The sequence below is a fragment of the Cricetulus griseus genome, chromosome 6 (assembly GCF_003668045.3).
Source record: "Cricetulus griseus strain 17A/GY chromosome 6, alternate assembly CriGri-PICRH-1.0, whole genome shotgun sequence".
NCBI classification, from domain to species: domain Eukaryota; kingdom Metazoa; phylum Chordata; class Mammalia; order Rodentia; family Cricetidae; genus Cricetulus; species Cricetulus griseus.
The window spans coordinates 144973992-144997530 of record NC_048599.1 but is presented as its reverse complement, the minus strand read 5'-3'; the positions used below and the strand labels follow the sequence as shown (position 1 = coordinate 144997530).

At 44.0% G+C, this 23539-nt stretch overlaps 1 protein-coding gene across 6 annotated transcripts in view; it reads left to right on the top strand.

Moving 5' to 3' along the window:
- Ralgps1 (Ral GEF with PH domain and SH3 binding motif 1) overlaps positions 1-23539 on the top strand; it is a 244246-nt gene that overhangs the window by 107678 nt on the left and 113029 nt on the right. The window lies entirely within an intron of this gene.

Sequence of the window (23539 nt, the reverse complement as noted above, 5' to 3'; positions counted from 1 at the left end):
CAGGCCGTAGCCTAGATGGGTCAGGATGTCCACAGCAAGCTTCTTGCAGGTTCATGCAGATCCTCCTACATCAGGGGTGGGGGTGGGGGGTGTGTACCTGGGCATAAGCCCTCTGTTGTAGTTTTCTAGGCATTATTAATATGTCTCATAAAATTTGTGCAAATGAAATTCCAGTAATAATTGCTGAGTTTTCCAGTTATAAAATATTATGTGTTCATTAGCAGAATTGGGAAGAGAAAGTCTGTAGTTAGGCATGAAAGATATTTTGCTCTGTATCTCACTCCTTTTGGCACGTGTAAAACCGATCTGTGTACTCACCTCAGACACCTCATGTTGTATGTGCTTTTCTGTACTGTGGCTCCATCCTTGCATCTGAAGTCAGTCTCAGTCCAGCTCCTCTCTGCTGCCCATTGCTCACAGTTTATAATTTTTGTAGTGAACATCCTTGTGCCATAAAAACTTTTGCATGTGCTTGTGATTATTGCTTTGTAGTAACTCCTTGGAAGAGCAGGTTACTAGATTAACATGTACGTACAAAGCATCCCTTGACGTTTGGTTTTTCTTTTAATAAGGTCCTGCTGCTGCTGCTGCTGCTTCCTTCCTCCTCCTTCCCTCTCCTTGTTCTTGTTCTTTTTGGTTTTTCAAGTCAGGGTTTCTCTGTGTGGCCCTGGCTGTCCTGAAACTCCTCCCTCTGTAGACCAGGCTGACCTCGAACTCAGAGATCCGCCCTGCCTCTGCCTGCTGAGTGCCTCCTGGATTAAAGGTGTATGTCACATGCCTGGCAAGAATTTTCTATTCATATTTATTTTTCTTTTTTCTTTTGTCAGTTTGATATATGAAAAATGCTGTTTGTAGTTTGATCTTCAGGGGAAAATCTATCTTGTTCTGATCTGAAACAGTTTTGATAGCCAGGAAAGGAGAGGGTTCTCTAGAGGGACCCTGGCACTCAAGGGCTAGTAGAGTCCTTCATACAGCCCTTTGGCAGGTTTGGAAACTTCTCCCGTTAGCACTCTGTACTTGGGTTTTCTGATTCTTTAAAGCCATCTTGGATTTTTTTTTTTAAGTAGGGCACCTATCTATTTGATTCAACCTTTAAAGATTACTAGCATGGAGGGTTTTTTTTTTCCTCATTTAGTTTTTGATTATAGTATAGTAAGCAATTTTCTCTTATAAATATGAACTTCTCTCTATATGTGGTTATGTTTATTTAATTTTGAAACGTCTCACTATCTAGCCCTGGTTGGCCTGGAGCTCACTGTGTAGATCAGGCTGGCCAAACTCATTTTGCCTGCTTTGCCTCATGTAATGCTGGGATTAAGATGTGTTTGCTTTTTGTGGTCCTCGTTAGTTTATATTGCTGCTCCTCCCGTCTCTTTTCTTCTCTTAAGTGCACTCTGTCAAAGTCTATCTGTTGAGCTTCTCAAATAATTAAATTTTAGATTTTGGGTTTTTAAAAGTCAGTCACACTATCTGTTTTTAAATTTACTGCATTTTCTTAATCTGGGGTGTGTTTTTTCTTTCCACATTTTAACTCCTCTGAAATTGATGATAAGGCATAGTAATATTTTTAACTGTATTACTAAGTAATATTCTTAGTAATACATAAAGATATGCTTTATAATCAACCACATTCTAATTTGATGGAATAATGATATACATATATATATATCACATATAAAAGGATGTATATAAATTTGCACACACACACACACACACACACACACACACACACACGCGCGCGCGCGCGCACGCACACACACACACACACACACACACACACACACACACACACACACACACACACGTTTCACTCATTGACCATTGTTTGGAATTAGTATTTTAAGCTGCCTCCCTGGCTTTACCCAATGTGAGAGGCCTTGTTTTCTCTCTCTTTCTCTTTGTTCTCCTGTGTAATCCTCTCCTTTTCTCACTCTCTCTGGCTTGTTGTAAACTGCCATGTGTCTGTATTTGGTGGCTGTCCCAAGAGGGAATACATGTGGGTGCTCTAGTGTGGCTAACCATAGTGTCCTTCCTTTCCCCAGCTCTCATTCTTTTTCCTGAGACATGCTTTCATATATTCTAGGCTGGCCTCGAAGTCACTGTGTAGCCATGAATAGTCTTGAACCCCAGATCCTCCCACCTCCATCACGAAAGGGCCATTTTTTGCAACACAAGTTCTAATTGGTCTTAATAATAAAAACCTGAAAAAAGCCATTTCACTTCCTGTCTGTCTGCACAGACCTCCAGACCTCTGTGGTTAGCTAGTGGCTAGCTCCACCCTCTGATCTTCAGGCAAGCTTTATTTGTTAGAGTGTAAACAACTATCACCACATTCCCCTCTTTTTTTGTCTAAAAATAAAAAAGTTTATAAATAATATAAGAAAAACTATATACAATAACTATATACGGTATATACAGGCAATAAATACATCAACAATGTCTAGTCCATTAACAATTGACAAATTCAGAGAAAATACTCCATATTTATCTTATCTTGGTAAGTCCAAAAGGTTGTGCTTAATTCACTTTTATTTTAACTTGCATTACCAAAACTATCTTTTAATGTCTCTTGACCATACTTTACATTTCTGTAGTGAGTTTGTTTTCTGAATCTGATAACAAGGAAAACTGTAACTATAAAGTCTTCAGTTCCATCAGAGACCTGAGAAGGAAATACTATTAGCTGAGTAAGCAGGAAATGCAAGTAATCAACCTCCAAAAAAAATGTGAGAAATGACAGAAACAGCTGACTGTCTGGACAGTCACCCAAGTTTCCTCTGCACTATTGGGACATCCATCTTCTGCCTACAGGCCTAGCATCTCTGACAGACTTTTCTGTGAAGCAGGATTATTGAAGGGCTGTCCTACCTTGTCTTGGCAAAGTTCAGCAGTCCTTTCTTTTGTGTCCTGTTTGTCCAATTTGAACTGCATACTGTCAGCAGTCAAGACAAGAGCACTTTCTTGCCCAGTGGCATACTTTTACCACAAAGAAAATAAACTTCGTGTGGAGTTTCTTCAGTGCCCATCATCTACTCTGAAGTAGATTAGTGCTGCCAGGAGCAGATATCTCTCATTGTTATAAAAAAAAAAAAAAGGAAAAAGAACATGTTATTAAAACATCTTTTTTGTGTGTGGGGGTTGAGACAGGGTTTCTCTTTGGCTTTGGAGGCTGTCCTGGAACTAGCTCTTATAGATCAGGCTGATCTTGAATTTACAGAGATCCGTCTGCCTCTGCCTCCCGAGTGCTGGGATTAAAGGCACATGCCACCACCACCCAGCTGTTAAAACATCTTAAATGCCATAGTCTGCAGATCTCTGAAATGTTTGAAGGTGACCTGTCTATCTAAAATTTATCTCTGTTTGACCTTGAAGACATGGCTACAAGTTTGCTTGTAATAGATGGCTAATTGCTAATCTGCATTTCCTTGTTATCCTAAATAGTTGGTAATAATAACTTTCAAGGGCTAAAAATTTGCATTACATTGTTAAATGAGTTGCATAGGTACAATACCTTGAATAAGATTAGAAATTATGTATAATATGTTCTAACAAAAATAATCTCAACTTTGTATCAATATATAAAATTACCAAGCCAATGTAAAATGTTTAAAACTAGTAGTTGCTTTTTTGTTTTAAAAGCAGATTCAATAATCTACCTTTTTATCTTATTTCTCTATCCCCTTTTTTCTTTTCAGAGTAGAGTCAATAATCTACCCTTATATCCTATCATATCTGCATCCTCTTTTTTTTTTTTTTTCTTTTCAAAACAGGAGCTCTGAATCTATTTTCCTTTGTTCAACTTTTTTCCTGGCCATTACCAACAACAACTTGGAATCAACCCTTTAAACAATGACAGATATCCATAACCCAGTGAATGACCAAAAACTGCCCACCCCATCTCTTGGTAATGTCGGTATCATATTCTTAAATTTACTTCCTGTTGTCTGGGGGCAATAGCATCTTTCGGGGATCCTGAAAAGAATAATTTGGGTTATTTGTCAAGTCCTGGGAGAGGTAGCTGTATCATTTGTTGTCCAGTCTCTCCGTAACAGGAAAGTGTAGGCCTTGTCTCAAATCCTGGCTAGAGTAGTCTGTGAGGCTGGATCATCTCAGATAGCCACCTTGAAATTGTTCTGAGCAGTTTGTAGTCCAGAGTTGATCTTTGGATGGTGTTTTTCAGCTTAGTGGCATTGTCACAATCCTGATCAAATTGTCATTGTGGGGCCCCATCCTCCTTTTGGAGACTTCGAAGGTTACTGTTAGGCGTGGTCATGGTTCACTGCAGAAAACTTAAACATTTTAAGTGTCAATTGCAGCAGATTTCAAAAAGTTTAAAGGATGAATATTTGTTATATACATCCAGAGTACAAAAACTTAATTCCTAGTTACCTCAAACTCAAAATCATGTATAGGAAGCTAGATGAAGCCTTTTTCTAGAATTAGTGCTCAATAAGACTGTTAATATCATGACAAAAACTTTATATATGTATATATATATATATATAAAGTATATATATATATCTTATAAGTTTTTAGATAATATTTGTACCTGAAGAAAAGCTTCATAGACTCAAAAATAGAAGCAAAGACTTATAAGATTAGTGGCAATAGAATAGTCCCTAATTTTTGTTTTTCTTCTGTCCCATATCAGGTGGCTCTTCTGACATGAGACAGAGATTTTGGATTTTACTTTAACAAACATAATTGGTTTTAGAGAAGGAGAGAGCCACACTCCCAACTCCAAAGCCAGCTTTAATTTTCAATTGCACTGGGACTGCAAAAAGACCATTTGCATTATATGTCTGTAGAGAAAAGCAGAAACAAACATTTGGGAAGATTTATGAAATTTTATTCTCTTGGAGATGTGATATACTAATAGGCTAAATTACTCTTTTGGGGGGGGACTTCTTTTGTCTGGATGACTTGTCCTTTTCTTCAGATCTCTTATTTGTCCAGTGGTCTTTAGATTTCTTAGCTGGATGCCTTCATTCTTCTGAAAAGACAAAAACAAAATACTTCTCCAACCCTAATTTTGAAAAGGTTCCCTTATGGCAAGTTATATCTGATGAAATGAAAAGAATTTGTTAGTTTTAAAGTTAGATTGAGCAACCATGCTGCTTGATTAATTATCACCTCTTTTTTTTTTTTTCTTTGAAGATTTATTTATTTATGGTGTATGCAGTGTTCTGTTTGCATGTGTCCCTGCAGGCCAGAAGAGGGCACCAGATCTCATTACAGATGGTTGTGAGCCATCATGTGGTTGCTGAGAATTGAACTCAGGACCTCTGGAAGAGCAGGCAGTGCTCTTAACCTCTGAGCCATCTCTTTAGCCCCAACTATTACCAAATCTAATCTATTGATTTTGGTGGTATCCATAGCTTTTCTTCACCTGTGGAAACAAAAGCAAAACCCCTTTCTCAATGTAACACATATCCTGGTTTCCATTCTGAGATCAGCACATCTCTAAAGTATACAGGATGATTTAATTCTGTAGTTTTTTCTATTATCCAATGTCTCTCCACAGCTGTCATTCCTTTCTCATTAGCATGAAAAAATTCGATGTTAATAAAGTACTATGCAGTCTATTTTTGGGATTCTTTATCATCCCTTTCTGTTTATTTAGCATATCCTTTAGAGTTTGATTTGATCTTTCTATAACTGCTTGCCCTGTAGGATTGTGTGGTATACCTGTAATATGCTTTATATTGTAATAAATAAGTAAAATATTGTTTCATTTTACTAGAGACATATGCTGGAGCATTGTCAATCTTAATTTGTACAGGTATCCTATGATGGCTGTTACTTCTAACAAATGTGTGATTACAGAATCAGCCTTTTCATAAATCAAAACACTTGCCCATTGAAATCCTGAAGTGGTGTACATTTTTTTAATTTTCCAAATTCTACAAAATGGAACACAGACATCTGCCAAATTTCATTTTTTTGAGTACCTACCATTTGGGTTACTTCTTACAGGTAGTGGAGTTTGGTTGTATAAAGAACAAGTAGGACATTTCTTTGTGATTTCCTTGCCATGTTGCCAAGTGATGGAACAATCTTTTTTCAAACATTTGCTATTGACATGATTTTTTAAATGATATTCTGAGGCCTCCTGTAAATGGAGTTCTTAATTGTTCTAAATAATAAAAACCCACAGTCAGGTATAGAGGAAAATGCCGAGGGATCAGAGAGGAGGAGGAGCAAGCCAAAGCCACTTTTACCTCCTTACCCTCTCAGTGGACAAGAGCAAAAGTTGCTGTTTCTTCCTGCTTATATCCTCTCTCCACCCAGCCATCTCACTTTCTGTCTGTCTGTACAGACCTCCAGACCTCTATGATTAGCTAGTGGCTAGCTCTATCCTCTGAATTTCAGACAGGCTTTATTTGTACAAGCAAGGTATTACCACAGCCTCCAGCTGCATATATATATATATGTGTGTGTGTGTGTGTGTGTGTGTGTGTGTGTGTGTGTGTGTGTACATATATGTGTGTATATATGTATATATATATATGAGATGATTCCTATTCCTCATTATTTCTTGTAACTAAATAAATAATAAAGTCATTCTTTATTATCAGCAGTTTCAATATGCACAACAACTCTTTCTGCATATAATTCTGACTTTTGGACAGAATCATATGGGCTTTGAGCTACTTTACTTAAATTTTCTGATTTGTGACCTGAATTCCCTGATTTGTTTGTACCAGTTTAGAATGTAGGGGCTCCAGGTAATGTTGTTCTGCATACAATGCCAGGAAGGATCCAGTTAGTTCTCTTTATAAATTGAATTCTCTTGCTTTTGAGATATTTGCTATGAATCTCTCCAAAAGTTTACTGCAAGCTCTTTGCCAAGGCTTACTTTCTGCCTATAATTTGTCAATTTCATCATTAGTAAAAGGTACTACAATTTCTGTGGGTCTATTCCTGCTAATTGACAAAGTCTCAATTTTCCTTTTAGAATCAACTCTTTTCCACATAGGTTTTAATTTTTTACTCTGTTTATGTGATAAAAAGATACATTCTAAGACAGTGTCTTCTCTCTCCCATAGGAGAATGCTAAGAGGGTAAAATAACCAAAATGCAATGAAGCTGAATCCAAATGATCTACCTGTGCATCCTGTAATTTCTTTTCCATCAAAGCTAATTCTCTTTCACCTTCAGCTGATCATTGTCTTGGACTATTTTAAGTCCTTGTCACCATATAGGCTTTTGAACAAATTATTCAGTTCATTTTTTTTATATTCCAATAGTGGGCCTTAGATAGAAAATGCCTCCTAGCAATCTTTGAAAGTCATAAAGAGTCAGCATCAATCTCTCCTAATTTGCACCTTTTGGGATCTAATTTTCTGTAGACCTTTTTATATCCTAAATAATTAATCTCCTCCTTGTATTTTTACAGGAGCAATTTGTAATTCCCAACAAGGCAAAAATTTTCTTTACTTCTTAAGTATGTACACCTGAGTCGTCTAGTAAAATGTCATCCATGTAATGGTAAACTATAGATTGAGGAAATTGCTTACGTATTATTTCCAATGGATGCCATACAAAATATTGGCACAGGGTGAGGCTAGTTAACATTCTCTGTGGGAGAACCTTCCATTGATATCTCTTAGAAGGCTGAGAATCATTATAAGTAGGCACCGTGAAGGCAAATTTTTCTTCTTTTCTTGTAAAGGTATAGTGAAAAAAAAAGTCTTTTAAGTCAATAACTAAGGCCATCCTGTAGGTAATAAAGAAGGCAAAGGAATTCTAAACTGTAGAGAGCCCATTGGCTGAGTCACCTTATTAACAGCTCTTAACTCTGTTACCATTCTCCATTTTTCAGATTTCTTTTTAATAACAAATACAGGAGAATTCCAAGGGCTGGCTGATTCTTCAATATGCTGAGCATTTATCTGCTCCTGTACCAGTTGTTCTAGGGCCTGCAGTTTCTCTGTTGTTAAAGGTCATTGCTCAACCCATACAGGTTCGTCTGTCAACCATTTTAAAGGTAGGGCTGTTGGTGACGTTGAAAGATCAGCAGCTGTTTACCCTGTTCTTGTGCAACCTGAATGGCTTGTGACTGACTGTTCTTTATAATACCTTCTAATATTTTTCCCAGAAACATACATTAGTTTATGGTTTGTCTCTGAGATTGGAGGAGTGTTAATCTGAGTATTCCATTGCTGTAACAAATCATGTCCCCATAAGTCATTGCTCTTAGTCACATATGGCTTTAATTTTCCTCTCTGTTCTTCTGGCCCTACACATTCAACTCATCTCGTGCTCTGTTTTACCTGAAATAAAGCTCCAATTCCTAAAAGCTGAACATTTACCTCCTGAAGAGGCCAATTTGAATGCCAAGATTCTGGTGCAATTATTCTGACATCCACACCTGTGTCTCAAGGCCTTCAATGACAACATCATTTATATGTATTTTTAATTTTGGTCTTTGTTCCTTTATAGAAGTTTGCCAGTATATTTGCTTTATGGTTTCTCTTGAATTTTTTTGTTCTCTCCTCTATAGCTTTTCTATCATCCACAGCAGTATGGTTTCTAGTAATAGGCATTAGGTTCTTTAATTGCTCTGGGAGTGAGTTTCCTCTATGGTTACAGGAAACAACTGAACTGAATTTGGCACTGGAGCCTGCGAAAGGGTCCTCAAGGCATTTTCCAACAGCGATGGTTACCTTGAGTGTCCATTGTTGACCTACGTTCATTTGTCCAATTCCTGCCTTTGACCCACTTTCTGCATAATCCACAAGGGACAGGCGTTCTGTTTGAATTGTGCTTAGAATAAACATCGTTTCTAAGAATACCCTTTTTACAGTCCCTTTTACGTGACCTTGTTTGCCACAATGAAAACACTGGCATTTCGATTTTTCTTCACACTTCTTGAAATCACCTCTCCTATCCAAGCACCATCATGGTCATGAGAGTCAATATTGATTGCATCTCGGGACCCATTCCTCCAAGGGTGCTGATCTTGCCTTTATTGGCCTAATTACTCTTTTGCATTGTGCACTAGCATAAGCCAGAGATTTGATTATTATTTCTCTAGCTTCTGAATCTGGTATCATTCTATTTATTGCTGATGCCAGTCTTTGTAAGAAATCCATGAAGGCTTCCTTTGGGCCCTGTAAAACTTAGCAAGTGATTCAATTTTCTTTCCTACTTCTCCAATATTGTCCCAAGCATTCAAAACTGCTGTGTGGCATAAATGCAGGATGTGGTCATCATATAGAGATTGCCTTTGTACATCAGTATAATATCCCTTTCCAAGAAGAGATTTCTGTATCTCTAGCCCTACTTGGTTGTTCAGTGGTGGTCTTAGCCTCATCTTTCCACCAGGTGTTCCATTGTAATTGAGGACCAGGCTCCAAGACCTCTTTAACCAAGTTTCTCCAGTCTCCTCTTAAATAGCTTTCCAACAGTGGGGGTGACCACAGAAGACATCTACTATCATGTATAAAGCTGATATCAAAAAATTCTTTTAACCCTAGCAGCACACCTAAATAGTCCCTAGGCCCACAAACAAAGCTCTCAGAACAGGTGCTGGCATACCCAGGGCCTAGCTCTGTTGTTAGGTAAACTAGGAGAGTTCTCCACTAAGGCCAAGTGTTTAGCCGGGGACATCTGAAAGACAATGGGAGATTCGAGCTCTTGGGATAGAGACCTGTATCTGAAATACCATAATTGATATCCCCCCCCCACACACACACACACTAGGGATGGTTCTGTTACAAGTTGACCACGGGTTTAACATCTGCTTCACATATGCCATATGAGACTATCACCTCCTTGAATTTCCTTAAATCTAACATTTCCACAGGCGTCCACTTAACTCTTGCATAGCCTTGGGGATAGCTGTCATTTGGCAGTTGTTCCTGTAAGGTGACTGGATAAATTGAAGTTGGTTGTTTGAAAACCTTAGGCTATTCCTCTCTAACCTTATAATACAATGTTGAAATTGCTTCTCCATTAAATTCCTCTGTCTGGGTCTGAATAGCTCTATGATCTGTTTTTCTAAAACTTGTATCTTAGCACTTAGATTAACCAACTTTTTAGTGACATAACAAAAAATGACAAAACTGATAATGTTTATACTTGACATTACGTAACATCTAAATTAGTTATCCTCTCATCTAATTGTTCCATTTTCAAACTGTCTATCATATTATCATAGAAAGACCTAAATATCTTCATTGTAATAGTGTTCCCCATTTTTTAATGTGGGAAAAAATATTTTTTCAACTAATTCCCCATTTTAAGAATTCCCAATTGTCTGCTGGGTGGTGGTGGTGAACACCTTTAATCCCAGTGCTTGAGAGGCAGAGGCAGAGGCAGAGGCAGAGGCAGGCAGATCTCTTGTGAGTTCTAGGCCAGCCTGGTCAACAGAGCTAGTTCCAGGACAGCCTCCAAGGTACACGGAGAAACCCTGTCTCAACTCCCCTACCCTCAAAAAAGAATTCCCAATTGTCTCACCAAATCTGCTGATGGTGGAGCATGAGGCTGCCTCTGCATAGCACGTGTGAGCCGAGAACACAGGCTGTGCACAGCCTAGCTGAAGACAGCTACAGCTGTTACCATGGAGTGTGAGCTGAGAGTGTTGAGAGTGTATGGTGGTTGCAGCAGCAGTAGATGTCTGAGTGGGTGTCAAGGCAGCTACCTAGTGTGGCAGCAGCTTGAGGAGGGGACTCAGGGGAAGCCCATAACCCATGAGGAAGATGGAGATGTCTGTCTGAAAAATGCACAGGGGGTTGTGCAGAAGGAGCATGTGTGGCAGGAGCTGCCTAAAGGCAGAGCCAGCTGGCCTAGGGTGAGTAAGTACTGTGGTGTTTGGAGCCCAGGTGCTTCTGGAGTTTGGGTGGCAGGTGGAGATTATTTTAGAGAGGGTACAGCAGGAAAATCCCAAACTCACTCAGAGGCTTTGGAGGAGAAAGAAAAGAAAACCTAGCCAGGCAGGCTGGTGACTCCGACGGGAACCCTGTATGCTGCTCCAGCCTGTTCTGGTGGCTGCAAGACCACAGGCAAGCAGCTTTTTCATGAATTCATGCCTCACACTGGGTGCCAGTATGTAACGAGTTCTGATTGGTCTTAATAATAAACACCCAGAGTCAGATGTTATTGGGTAAAAGCTGAAACATCGGAGAAGCAGAGCAGCCAGACACTAGAGCTTTTACCACTAAAATCCTCAGACTGAAAAGAGACAAATTTCCTGTCTCCTCCCATGTATGTTCCTCTCTCCACCCAGCCATCTCACTTCCTGGCTGTCTGTACAGACCTCCAGACCTCTGTGGTTAGCTAGTGGCTAGCTCCACCCTCTGACCTTCAGGCAAGCTTTATTTGTTAGAGTACAAACAAGATACTACCACAGTCCCCCCCCCCCCAGGAATTACTGTTAGAGCTGTTGTGTGTCACTTGCCTTCTGTGTCTAGCTCTTTGCTATCCCTTTGGCAGTGCTATCTCATTGCACTGAGGTTGCCGGGGTCATGTAACTGGGAAGTGGTGGAGCCAGGGCTGGGTGCACATGGACTGGTTGTAAGCTCTGAGATCTTGACACTGCCCCTCCCGTTTCTATCGTTCTGGTAATTATTTTCCTACCCCTTGAGTAACAGCTTACCTGTTGAGTCTCTGTGGTTTGGGACATAACATATAACGTAGATGAGTTGTCTCTGCTGTCCCTGTGACATGTCTTGTTGCCGGACTTGTCTTTGGCTTCCTAGGTCGTCAGTCAGCCTGTTCTGGCCTCTGCCCTTGCCACTTGGCATGTCTGGACAGATGCTACCCTCCTTGCTCTGGATCACCTTTCTCTAGAAGGGGCTTTGCAGAGACTCCCTGAGTCTTCTGCTTGCTTATACAGCTTCCCTGCTTTGGTGCTGAGTGAGCCCCTCAAGTGGCCATGTTCCTGTTCTTTCTGCCTTCAGATACCTTCTTTCACCATGACATAGTTTAACTGTGCTTCATCCTGAAGCAGAACAACCATAGCAAAAACACGTCAGAGGGGAAGAGAAGGACATACCTGGTCTGCTTCTTGCTGTTCTCAGGATGGGGGCCGACCACTGTCTACTGAGGACCCATCTGCTCTGATGGGGCCGGGGGCTCCATCTGCTGTCATGGGCAGACCCTGCTCTGGATCTTCTTGAAAACCCAACCTATCTGGTGAATGTGTTTATCTAAAAGAGAGCAGTTATGTAATTCCTGGAAAGGACAATACAGGAAAAAATGTCCAAGCCATTTGTTTTTCCCCTGGCAGAGTCTCATTGCAGGTCTCTTCCAGGGTGGGAGGAGGAGCACTTGGCTAGTCCCTGATGCTCAAGGCCCCACTGATAACACCTGCTCTCTGCTGCAGCAGCAGGTATCTGCCTCTATCTGCAAGGGTAGGTTCCCTTTTGTAACAATGCTAACAGTCCCTGGGGCTCCTCACAGTGTGTCTGTTCCATGTTAAGATAGTCTTCACAGTTGGCCCTAACTTAACCCTGCTCTTTTGCTCCAGATTTTAAAGACAGCTGGCTACACGTTGGTATCCCAAGTACCCTGTAAAGCATGATTAAACAAACACAATAGCTCAGTGGTTAAGAGCACTGGCTGCTCTTCCAGAGATTCCCAGCACCCACATAGCAGCTCACAACTGTCTGTGACTCCAGCTCCAGGGATCCAGTTTTCTCTTCTGGCCTCTGAGGGTTTCAGACATATACATAGTGTTAAAAACATATAGGCAGCAAAACCCTTGTACACATAAAATAAATTTTAAAAATTAAAATAAAACATTGAAAGAAAAACATTAAAAACAAAACAAGGAGCTTGGGATGGCTCAGCGGGTAAGAGAACTGGCTGCTTTTTCAGAGGTCCTGAGTTCATTTTCCATCTACCACATGGTGGCTCACAACCATCTCTAGTGGAATCTGATGCCCTCTTCTAGCATAAAGTTGTACATGCAGACAGAGCACACACATACATAAAATAAATAAATATTTTTTAAAAAAGCAAACAAACAAAAAACTAAGACTTTGAATTAGTTTCTATCAAATTATGAAGTATACAGGAGATGGGCTGATTGTTTGTCTCTAAGTTAGTGTGACAGCACCTCCCCTAAGCACTGGGTTCTCAGTGTGACAGCCCCTCCAAACACCAGGTTCTCAGTGTTATAGCCCCCCAAAACACCAGGTTCTCAGTGTTATAGACCCCAAAACACTAGGTTCTCAGTGTGACAGTGTCCCCCCCAAAAAACACCAGGTTCTCAGTGTGACAGCCCCCTCAAACACCAGGTCCTCAGTGTGACAGCCCCCTCAAACACCAGGTTCTCAGTGTGACAGCCCCCCTCCACTAAGCACCAGGTTCTGAGGGAAATGAGAAGGAAAGTAGGAAAGAGTGCTGGACAATGGCTTCACCACTTGCTTCTAAGTCACTGTCTTGATCTAGAGAAATTTGGTTTTTCACTACTCATTATTCCTTCCAGGAAATAACTAAATAAAAGTAGGAATGTGATGAATTCAAAATGCCTTTGCGCTGATCTTGAAGTTCCATAGCAGTGTGGAAAATTGTGATGCCTTAAGAAACAAAGAGCCAGACATTCTGACAGCCCTGAATAGCAGTGACACTGAAAAGTTCTTGGTAAACTTACCGAGACCTTGAGTGTGTGAAGGAAAGTTATAGAGCCTGAGCTGCTTCCTTCAAGCAAGCAAGTCCTTCCATTTGGAAGGTAAAACCTTTATTTTTAAATTTAAATTCTGAAGTTTGAAACAGAGGCAAGTTCTTAGCAAGCAACTGGGTCAAACTGCCAGAAACCGAACGAACCTTAAAAAAGAAACACACAAACCTGTGTCCTCAGATGTTCAGGATCTCCCTGCACAGCAAGGTGAGCTCCTCAGTGGACACTTAGTAGATTCAGTCACACACCTCACAGACTAGCCCTGAGTACTAGGCGTGTGCAAGGACTGCGATGTGAGCTGAACATTATGAAGGGGAAGCTGAGGAGCGAAGGGGCCCCACCTGGCCTGGGGTCCAGGAAAGATTTTCCAGTGAGAAGTGGAGCCCTGAGGATGCACTGCCTGATTGTAGCATGAGGGAGATGAGGGTCCCTGACAGACAACTGCTCATTCAAAAGCTCTGAATCCAGAGAAACTTGTTTGGTAGAAAAACTGGCTAGAAAATCAATAATGAGGGGGATGGAAGGGTGTCGGAGGAGGTGGCTGGATGGGATGGGAGGAGCAGATCTCTGAAGGGCTGAACAGTAGGAGTGGGGAGCCCCGGGATGTGACTTGGCTGGCTGGGGACTGTGGGGACTGGGAAGACTTTAAGCCAAGGCATTACTGGATTTGCGTTTTGCATACATGGTTGTGACTGTAGCACACTGAGTGGTTCCTGGAAGTCTGGCTGGAGTGGAGAGGTCATGTGTGAATGTGTGATGGATGAGTCACTACAGGCAGAGCTGCAGCAGGAAAAGCCTGTCCAAACTATGCATCTGAGAACAAAGCCTTAGAAAGACTGAAGCCTTGGCCAGTGAGCACCTGTGAGCACAGCCCTCATATCTGATGGAGACCTGCAGCCCAGCCTAGTCTTGGACTTTGAGAATTCAGGTCTGCTTTAGACTGTGGTTCCTCTTAACACAGTTGAAAGAGTAAGCATGGTTCAGGTGGTGTAGACAGTGCCAGCAGAGCCAAGGCACACTGTCCTCAGAGACATTCGTTGAGTAACTATTACCCAGTAGGAGCCACCCTGCCCCAGACCAAATTCAACAGCAGCACATCAGAGGTGGCTGTGGGGGAATCAAGCTGACCATAGTTTACCAGCATTTTGGGTAGTCTTTTCCTTTAGTGTCTAGCAGAAAAAAAATTCCATTCCACATGCAGGAAGCCCAGCCTTTTCAGCTCCCCACCCCATGTGTTTAGGAGAGTGCCCCAGGAACAGTCATTTGTTCCATAGCTCCTGCCTCACCGTTACTGGGGCTGCCACTTTGTGCCTGGCCTCAACTCTCTGACTCCTCCCATTCTTCTGTTTGTCCAGTTGTCCTCTGCCTTCCCAGTCTGGCTCTCTGGCTGGCTATGGTGGGTCCAGTCTTCATCTCTTCTCAGCTGGGCAGCAAGTCTTGAGAACAGAAAGGGGTATCAGTGCCATGGAGAAGGCCTAAGCTGGATTCTGGGATGGGTGTGTCCTGAGCCATGGCCCTGCCATTCTGTTCTATGCCCCTGTGGCCACAGTCCTGTAGGGGCCTGACTGCTGTCCTCTCCTCCAGCTGAGAGATGTTTAAACATGTTTCTCTTCATCAAGGCAGACGTCCAAGCCTGCCTGGGATCCAAGAATCAGGAAAGTTCTTCCTTCTGACCCCAGGCTCAACCAGACAAATGATCTCAAAGGTACTTTAGCATGCAAAATGCCCAAAACCTTTTCCAATTATTCTGTGGTAAGCTGCATATTGTTTCAAATCACTCCCTTGCAGAAGGGAGATAATTACCTTTAGTTGTCTGTCTCTGGATTTGTTACCTTAAAAATAGGCATTGTAAAAGGTCAATGGATATTACTGAATATCCCTAATTTGTGAATGAAAATACCCCACAGTTTGACCTATGCCTCATATGACATCATAGGCCAGGTGGATACCAGGTTTAACTGAGCTTATGCTGGGGCTAGGGTTCCACCCAGCCTTTAGACCTTTAGGGGTGTGTCCTTAGTTCACCACCTCTATCTCCATGGAGATAAACAGTGGTAGGAAAACACAGTGGTCAGGAGAGGAGCCCCCAGGGCTGATTGGCTCCCTGCCAGGCTGGGAGGGAGGCTTTGCTTTGGGTCAGGTTTTGTCTGAGCCCACAAAGTGAGCTAAGTGCTTAAGCATGCTGTGTACAAGAGAGCATTCTCATAGCAGGGACCTGGGTTCTCACTGGGGCACCCATCCCCCGACTTTCTGTAGCTTTTGGGTCTCTAATGAGAAAGTAGCATTAATAGTAATTATATAATTTATGTGGTAGGCACTTGATGTTAGTTGTCTCTGGGTCACTCAACCCTCCTTGCACTATTTTTAGCTTATTTTGAAGCCCAAAGGTTATAAATAAGGTCAATGATGGAGTGACTCTTAGAGATTAGATAAAGACAGTGCCCACTCCTTACTCTCGGGGGTCACCCATCCTGCAGGGCTCCAGCTGCCCTGTGCTCTGTAGTCCTATGTAGAAGCCCCTGTGGCAAAGAAACAGATTCTGCTCAAGTGTTGAGCCTTCACAAGAGACCTCAACCCCAGCTAGCAGTTTGATGGATGTGTCACTAGAGACCTGGAGCCAGAGGTATCTGCCTCAGACATGCCTATGTTCCCACTTAAAGAAACTTTAAGATGAGCCACCAAGTTTTGGGATGTTTCAAGACAACGTTGAGATGGTGAGGGTAATTGGTCGTTGCACAACCTCTGTATACCTCACTTTGATGGCTCTTTGTTGCTCTGTTGATATTGGAATAAAAATGAACTGTCATTGTATGCCCTCAGGAGACTATGAGGTTAACAAGGCAGTGCTCAGCCTCTCCTCAAAGCTGACTCTTGGGGACATTCTCCAGGTAGAGGGGTAGATGCCACTTGCAGCTCTGTAAGGAGGAAATTGCTGGGGATGACCATTAGGGTATGAAGGCTTTGAAGGTTGCCCTTAAGGAGGGCTATCTCTGCTGAGAAGTGTATCCTGGGCTCTGAGCACACAAGGGACATGCCATTTCCACATGGCCACCCAGAAAGGCTGTGCCCTGGGATGGCACTGGGTGCCCACTCTAAAACTTCTTTAAAAATTACTGCTCGCTGTGAAGATCATCCATATCACAAAGAAGTCTATAAAGTGAAGTGTGAAAGTTTCTCTGCCAATAGGAGCTGGGGTGCACCAGTCCACACAGTCCACAGCTATCAGCACAGGTGGACAGTCCACAGCCATCAGCACAGGTGGACAGTCCACAGCCATCAGCACAGGTGGACAGTCCACAGCCATCAGCACAGGTGGACAGTCCACAGCCATCAGCACAGGTGCCCAGTCCACAGCCATCAGCACAGGTGGACAGTCCACAGCCATCAGCACAGGTGCCCAGTCCACAGCCATCAGCACAGGTGCCCAGTCCACAGCCATCAGCACAGGTGCCCAGTCCACAGCCATCAGCACAGGTGCCCAGTCCACAGCCATCAGCACAGGTGGACAGTCCACAGCCATCAGCACAGGTGCCCAGTCCACAGCCATCAGCACAGGTGCCCAGTCCACAGCCATCAGCACAGGTGGACAGTCCACAGCCATCAGCACAGGTGCCCAGTCCACAGCCATCAGCACAGGTGCCCAGTCCACAGCCATCAGCACAGGTGCCCAGTCCACAGCTATCAGCACAGGTGTGACCCTGTGCTTTCTAACTGGGTCGAGCTTTTCACACATTTTGTTTGTGCTTTGTGTGTTTTTCTATACCCACTGCCATAGATCCTGTCTAATGACTGCAGATGTAGCATGCTGTCTTTCTTGCTGTGGTCCTGTGGAATACTTAGATGCATGGGTATTGCCCATTTGAGAAGCTGTGGTGTTTCTGTTTCCCTGCCCACAAGTAGCACAGTGGGAGAACTGGTCATCTGCTTGTCTTTGTCTGGTGGAATATTCATAAGCACAGGAGCTCTAGGATGGAGTTGGGCTTCCTGGTAGCTGCTCTCTGCTGGATACCCTCTGATGAGGCTGCCATTGTCTGTCACCCAAAGCTTTTTTTCTCACTCCCCTAGATACTACAGCCTTCTCACAGGATGTCCAGTCTCCAGCCTAGAGTGTAGGCATTTCTGAATTCTCTGACAGGTGTTACTGTGTTGGTTTGAATAGGTATGGCCCTCATAGACTCAGGTGTTTGAATGCTTGACCCATAGGGAGTGGCATTACTAGAGGGTGTGGCCTTGTTGGAGTAGGTGTGGCCTTGTTGGAGGAAGTATGTCACTGTGGGGGTGGGCTCTGAGGTCTTACAGGCTCAAGCTAGGCCTAGTACACAGTTTTTCCTTCTGCTGCCTGCGGATCAAGATATAGAATTCTTAGCTCCTTCTCCAGCACCATGTCTGCCTGCACAGTGCCATGTCCCACCATGAGGATAAATGGACTGAACCTCTGAAACTACGTGGTCATGGTGTTTCTTCACAGTGAGAGGAATCCTAAGACACTAACCTTCTGCCCTGCCTCTGCTTTCGGGTTACCTGTCCCAATCCCTCTCCCTGTGTGCCCTGCCCAGCACTGCCTTTGGAAAGCAGGCTGGCCTAAATCCTTGCCTAGTACACTTGCCTGGGGCTGCTCAGCATTGCGGACTTGGAGGGGGTGACATACTTCTTGTTCCTTTCTGTCACTGAGATGAGGCTGCAGGCCTCTGTCATCACACAGCTCCCAAAAGTTCCAGTCCCTCCACATGAGCCACCTACCCAGGCTCTGGCCTCTGCCAGCTCTGCAAAGTCTCCAGGCAGATGTGAGCAAAGTGCCCTCTCCTATCATGGCATGTCCCTCAGCTTCAGGACATACTGAAGCAGGGGGAAGGGAGCATCATGGGGTCAGCTGCTGGGGCATGGCATAGGGCAGTCAGATGGCTGCCCACTAGGGAGGGAGCCACATGGAGGTGCTTTCCAAGACAGTGCAGATTGGAAGGATAGCCACGTCTGGGCTAACCTAGGCCAGGATGCCCCAGCTCCAGACAACAGGGGACTTGAATGTCTCTATAGCAAGATACGTATCCACAAGGAGCAGCATCCTAGGTGAGGGCTTGTTCTGGCTTGATTCTGGGATCTGAGAGACTGAGGTTAACAGACCAAAGGCCTGGTAGTAATGTAACCAGGATCCAGTTACTGGCTGATTGAGGCCAGCTGTAAATAGTGCCAAACACAGGTGAGGACTGCTGAGTCTGTAGAGCCATAGGACAATTGGCTCTTGCTTCTGGTGAAAGAAAAGGAGAAGGGCGGGGCCCAGTGGCTTTTACCCTGGTAGAGTGTTGGAAGGCCCAAGGAACAGTAAAATAGCTTCCGTCACTGTGCCCTGTTATCCTGCCCACTATGCTGAGGTAAAGTGTGCAGATGTCTATGACTTGGCTTCCTGACATCTGACCAGCTGCTCCTCCTGTTCTCATGCACATTGGTGATAGGAGGAATATGAGCCACTGTAGTTCCCTTCTTCCTTGACTATAGAGCTGTCTGCCATCAAGGCCAGAGCTCAGGAATCAGACCATCTTGTGTGACCAAGTTCTCAGGGTTTTGGGCTACACACCACTTCCACTTCTGAACCTCAGATTTCTGTGTTAAAGAGAGGGTAATTACAGACTCCACCTCTTCCAGTTGTAAGCATCTAGAGACAGGAGATGGCATTAGCCTTAGGCAGAACAAAATATGACAAGAAGATCTCTGCATTGAGGACTCAGCCCAGGAGGATGCCTGAGTTCAGATGTTGCCTGGCACTAGGACCCTAGACAAGTGATGAAAATAGACTACAGACGGCTGCCCCCGAGAAACCCAGAAAGAAACCCACAGGAAGGGAGAGAAGTGAGGCAGAGAAGGATGCTCCTTGCTTCTTGAAGATTTTCCAGGCAGTTTCTGGTCCCTGGTCCTCATGAGATACCTCGTGTTCTTAGTTAACTGGCTTATTTAATGAGCTGGGCTCAGCCAGGTGTAAGAAGAATCCAACCTCATTACCCCTCAGTGTACCTTTCAAGCCTCCTCTATGGATATTTTATTTTGGTTTTTTTCCCACTCACCCCGTCTCTCAGACAAAGCTGAGAACTCAGCAGGCCGTTAGTCTCACATGTGGCAAAACCCAGTCCCTCATTCCAGACATTTCTATGTAGAGGTCAGGTCTGGCCTCCTAAAACCTGGCAGCCTTGCTGGCCTGGAGCCTGGCAAGGCACAAGGTGGGCTTCTTTGCTGAGTTTTGCCCATCCCACTGCCTCTCTCACCAGCCTACAGTGTTCTCTGGCCCTTGGAGTGGGGGTGGGGAAGTGTCTTCTGTGGTGGCCTGGTTTTCATCCCGATCTTGTGCTGGGTTCGAAAACTCTGCTTGGTCACCCCTTGTGGGTGTTTCCCTTTCCTTCTGGGTACCTCCAGCTCCTCTCCTTGAAGGTGGAATGCTGCTTCTCCACTATGACCTAGCTTTCTCTTGCCCCTGCCCCAACAGGCTACACTCTGGCCCTGTCCTCCCAGAGTCTTCCCCTCCTCCCATCTTTGGTGCCTGGGGCTTTAGGCTTGAGGTCTAGTCTTTGAGCAGTGCCCCTGTGCACCCTGATACTTCCTGTTGTTTGGCTTAGGGTGAGGGGCCACCTACCTCCCTGCAGTGCTGGAGGACAGTTCCACCTCTGGGGTCTTTTCCCTTCACTGAATACACAGATCCTAGGAGGGCATTGGCTAAAGCTGCAGAGACTGCTTCCAGACACCTCTTTGCAGAGTGGTCTCATACTTGCTCTGGAATGTGTGATTGATTCTAGGTAGCTGTTACTTCTAGGTGGCTGTCTTTAGCCTCTGGACTCTCAGATGAAACTACTGGAGTTGGGTGCCCTTTTGCACACATAACAGTGCCCTTTGCCTCTATGACTGGGACACAGACAGGTCGAGTATGGGTGATCAGGGGAACCCAAACACCAGAGGGCCTGTGTACTCACACCACCATTTCATCCAGAGCCCTTGGGGGAGGGGCTTCTCGGTGCCATTTATACATGTGGCATTGCTGTTCCAGGGACTGGCTGAAACTGACACTGAGGGACAGGCAGGAGGAAGGTGGACTTTCTTGCCTTCTATCCATAGCAGATAGGTGAGCCCACGAAGGAGAGAGAGCTTTGCACTGTCAGAAATGGTGTGGTTGTGGGTCTGCAAAGTCCCCATCTGGTGAGGAGGTGGGAAGTGCTATTCTCTGGCTGGTCAGAGCCCAGGATGCTGCCTGGCTGTGTATCTGCACTAACGTCAGTCATCTTCTGGCTCCAAACTGCTGCCAGTGAGCTGACCTCTCCCTCCCGTTTCCTCTTGGGAGAACAGGCTGTGCCTCTCTAAAAGCCTCCTGCCTTGTCTTTTCACATACCCAGCACGTGGTTCGAGTAAGACTTGGCTTGGGGACTAGGGAGATGACTCAGTGAGTAAAGCAGTTGCTGTGAAAACGAGAGAACATGAGTTCAAGCCCCCAGTCCCCATGTAAAAGCTAAGCAAGGCAGCATATGTGTATAACCCCAGTGCTGTGCATTGGAGACAGGCTGACTAACAAAACAGTGAGCTTCAGTTAGAGGAAGACACTCAACAGCCTCCCCTGACCTCTTCATACATAACATATATACACCATACAGTATCATGTATGCATATGTGTGCACACATACAGACTTAGATGTGAGTGCTGGGGTGACGTTTGGGAGAGGCAATTGGTGCCGTGGGTCATAAACACTGTGGGAAAAGGGTTGCTTCACACTGCTCAGCCTGACTTTCCACACCAGAACTCTGTGGGGATTTGGCCCTAAGACCAGGGGTCAGGAAGGATGAGCCTTGTTTTCCTCAGCCTGATTTTTCCACCCTACTCCAGATGTGTGGGAGGTGTGGTTGGCATCTGCACCACAGCTGGGGCATTTTCTTCACGGTGTCCAGCTTCCACTCTTACCCCAACAGCTATAGGAGATGGGAACAAGTTAAGAATTCACATTCAGTGCCTATCTCCCAGTTCACTCAGTACCTTGTGGTGAACTTGTACCTCTGTTGAGGCATTACTTGCTCTTTTGTAAAGTGGGAATGCTGACCCCTCCCTCTCCACTATATGAAAAAAGCAACCAGTCCACTTCTAAGCCAACTGTAACTTTCACGAAACTTTAACTTGTAGAAATATTCCCATGGTGGTTAAGGACTGCTGGGTGTATAGCAAATTCTGATTGGTTCTGATTTCTTCTGACTGGGTTTTTTTTTTTTTTTCTCCCTCCAACCCTCTATGAAAAGTCCTCTGCACTTCTAGTTTTGGTTCGTTGCTTTGTGCTGTGAGTACAAAGAATAACCATAAGCTGTTCTTGGCTCTTCAGCTGCTTCTTCTTTTGAAGCCCTGCATCTCTCTTACTGCCCTTTTCATCAAAGATACTACCAAGAACTGGGACCAAGGGAATAAGCCACTGTTCTTTAAGTCTTGAGTCAATTTTTATTTCTGTCCGAAGAGCAGAAGTAGATATCCCGTGTCTTATCAACATGCCTTTTTTTTTTTTTTCCATCTTTGCAAACCCAAGAGGCCACATGTGCTGTCTTATCCTTTGTTAAGGGTGCCTCCCTTATTCTTATTGGAGTTGCTAGTTGTGTTTCTTTTTTTTTTTTAATTTATCGTCCAGTTGTGCTATTTAAGTTGGTCATAAACTTTATCATGCTTTACACCACCGTGCTTACACCCTTCTGAATCTCAGTTTGGGTATGACATCAATATTACTTCTGTATTTGTAAGAAGTATACATAGTACTATATTGCACCAAGGCTTCTGTTGTTTGCTATCAGTCTTGGTCATTCTTACCCTTGATTTCTTGCCCTCTTTGGTTTAAGAGCGCCTATCATGCCTAGGATTGTCCTCCCCAGTCTGTTTTACAAGGAGACAGCTCTGGCAGGCATTGTGGGAGCCTGTTGCAGTAGTGTGTGGGGGGGAGATGTCTCCTGCACTAGTCTTTGAGAAGGTTCGGTCTGGGTGAAAGGTTCAGGCATTATGCTGGCCTGCCCCTGTTACCTGGCAGAACAGGCAGTACTCTGGTCAGTCCAGGGTTCCATGGGAACTAAGTCTGCACACAGGTGCAGAGAACCCCTTTAAAAGATAGATCCCTGCCCATTTACGCTCTCTCTACTCTTCTCTCTGCTTCTGCTCTTCTCTCCTCTCTGTCTCTTTACACTCTCTCTGCCTCTCTGTGGTTACCAGCCATGGCAGTCAGCCATTAACCATGTTTCTCTTCTCTCTTAATCTTCCTACTCTGCCGGGCATATAATAAACTGATTAATATGTCTAATGTCTCTGAGTCTTAATGTCTCATTTACCTCTTTTCTTCTTTATTTCTAATTTAAGCAAAAATTTTAGCACTGGGGGTTAGAGCAGCTTTGGCCAGGGAAAGGCTGGGAAAGAAAGGGAAGGCCTGAGCCACAGTTGAGTACACAGGAACAGTTCCCAGCAGCTTCTCATGTTAGCTGCCTGGCCTTTGAGGAGCTTCTTAGGTGCCTGAGACTTAGCTGGGAATAGAGGCTTTGCAGCAGAGAGCTACACTGGCCAGGGGTCCCCCCGCATGGACTCCTTGTGTGTGCTAGATGCTATATATCCTGCTTTTACTAACAAAAGCCCCAGGAAGGCGTTCTAGAACAGCAGCACACAGTGTGGGTGCATCCACATAGCACTTAATGGCTTTTATTGCAGATTTGTGTCATTACAAGGATAGTCTGGGAATATATTAAAAAAAAAAAGACAAAAACCCCTCCCTTTTATACATAAACAGAACATGCTACATGGTACACTGGGAGAAATGCTGAGGTAATAGGCATGCACCCAGATGTGGACAGTACCAAATGGCTCACAGCTCACACGCCTAGCATATGTACCCACCGGGAGGGTCTCACTTTCTTGACACATCTGTT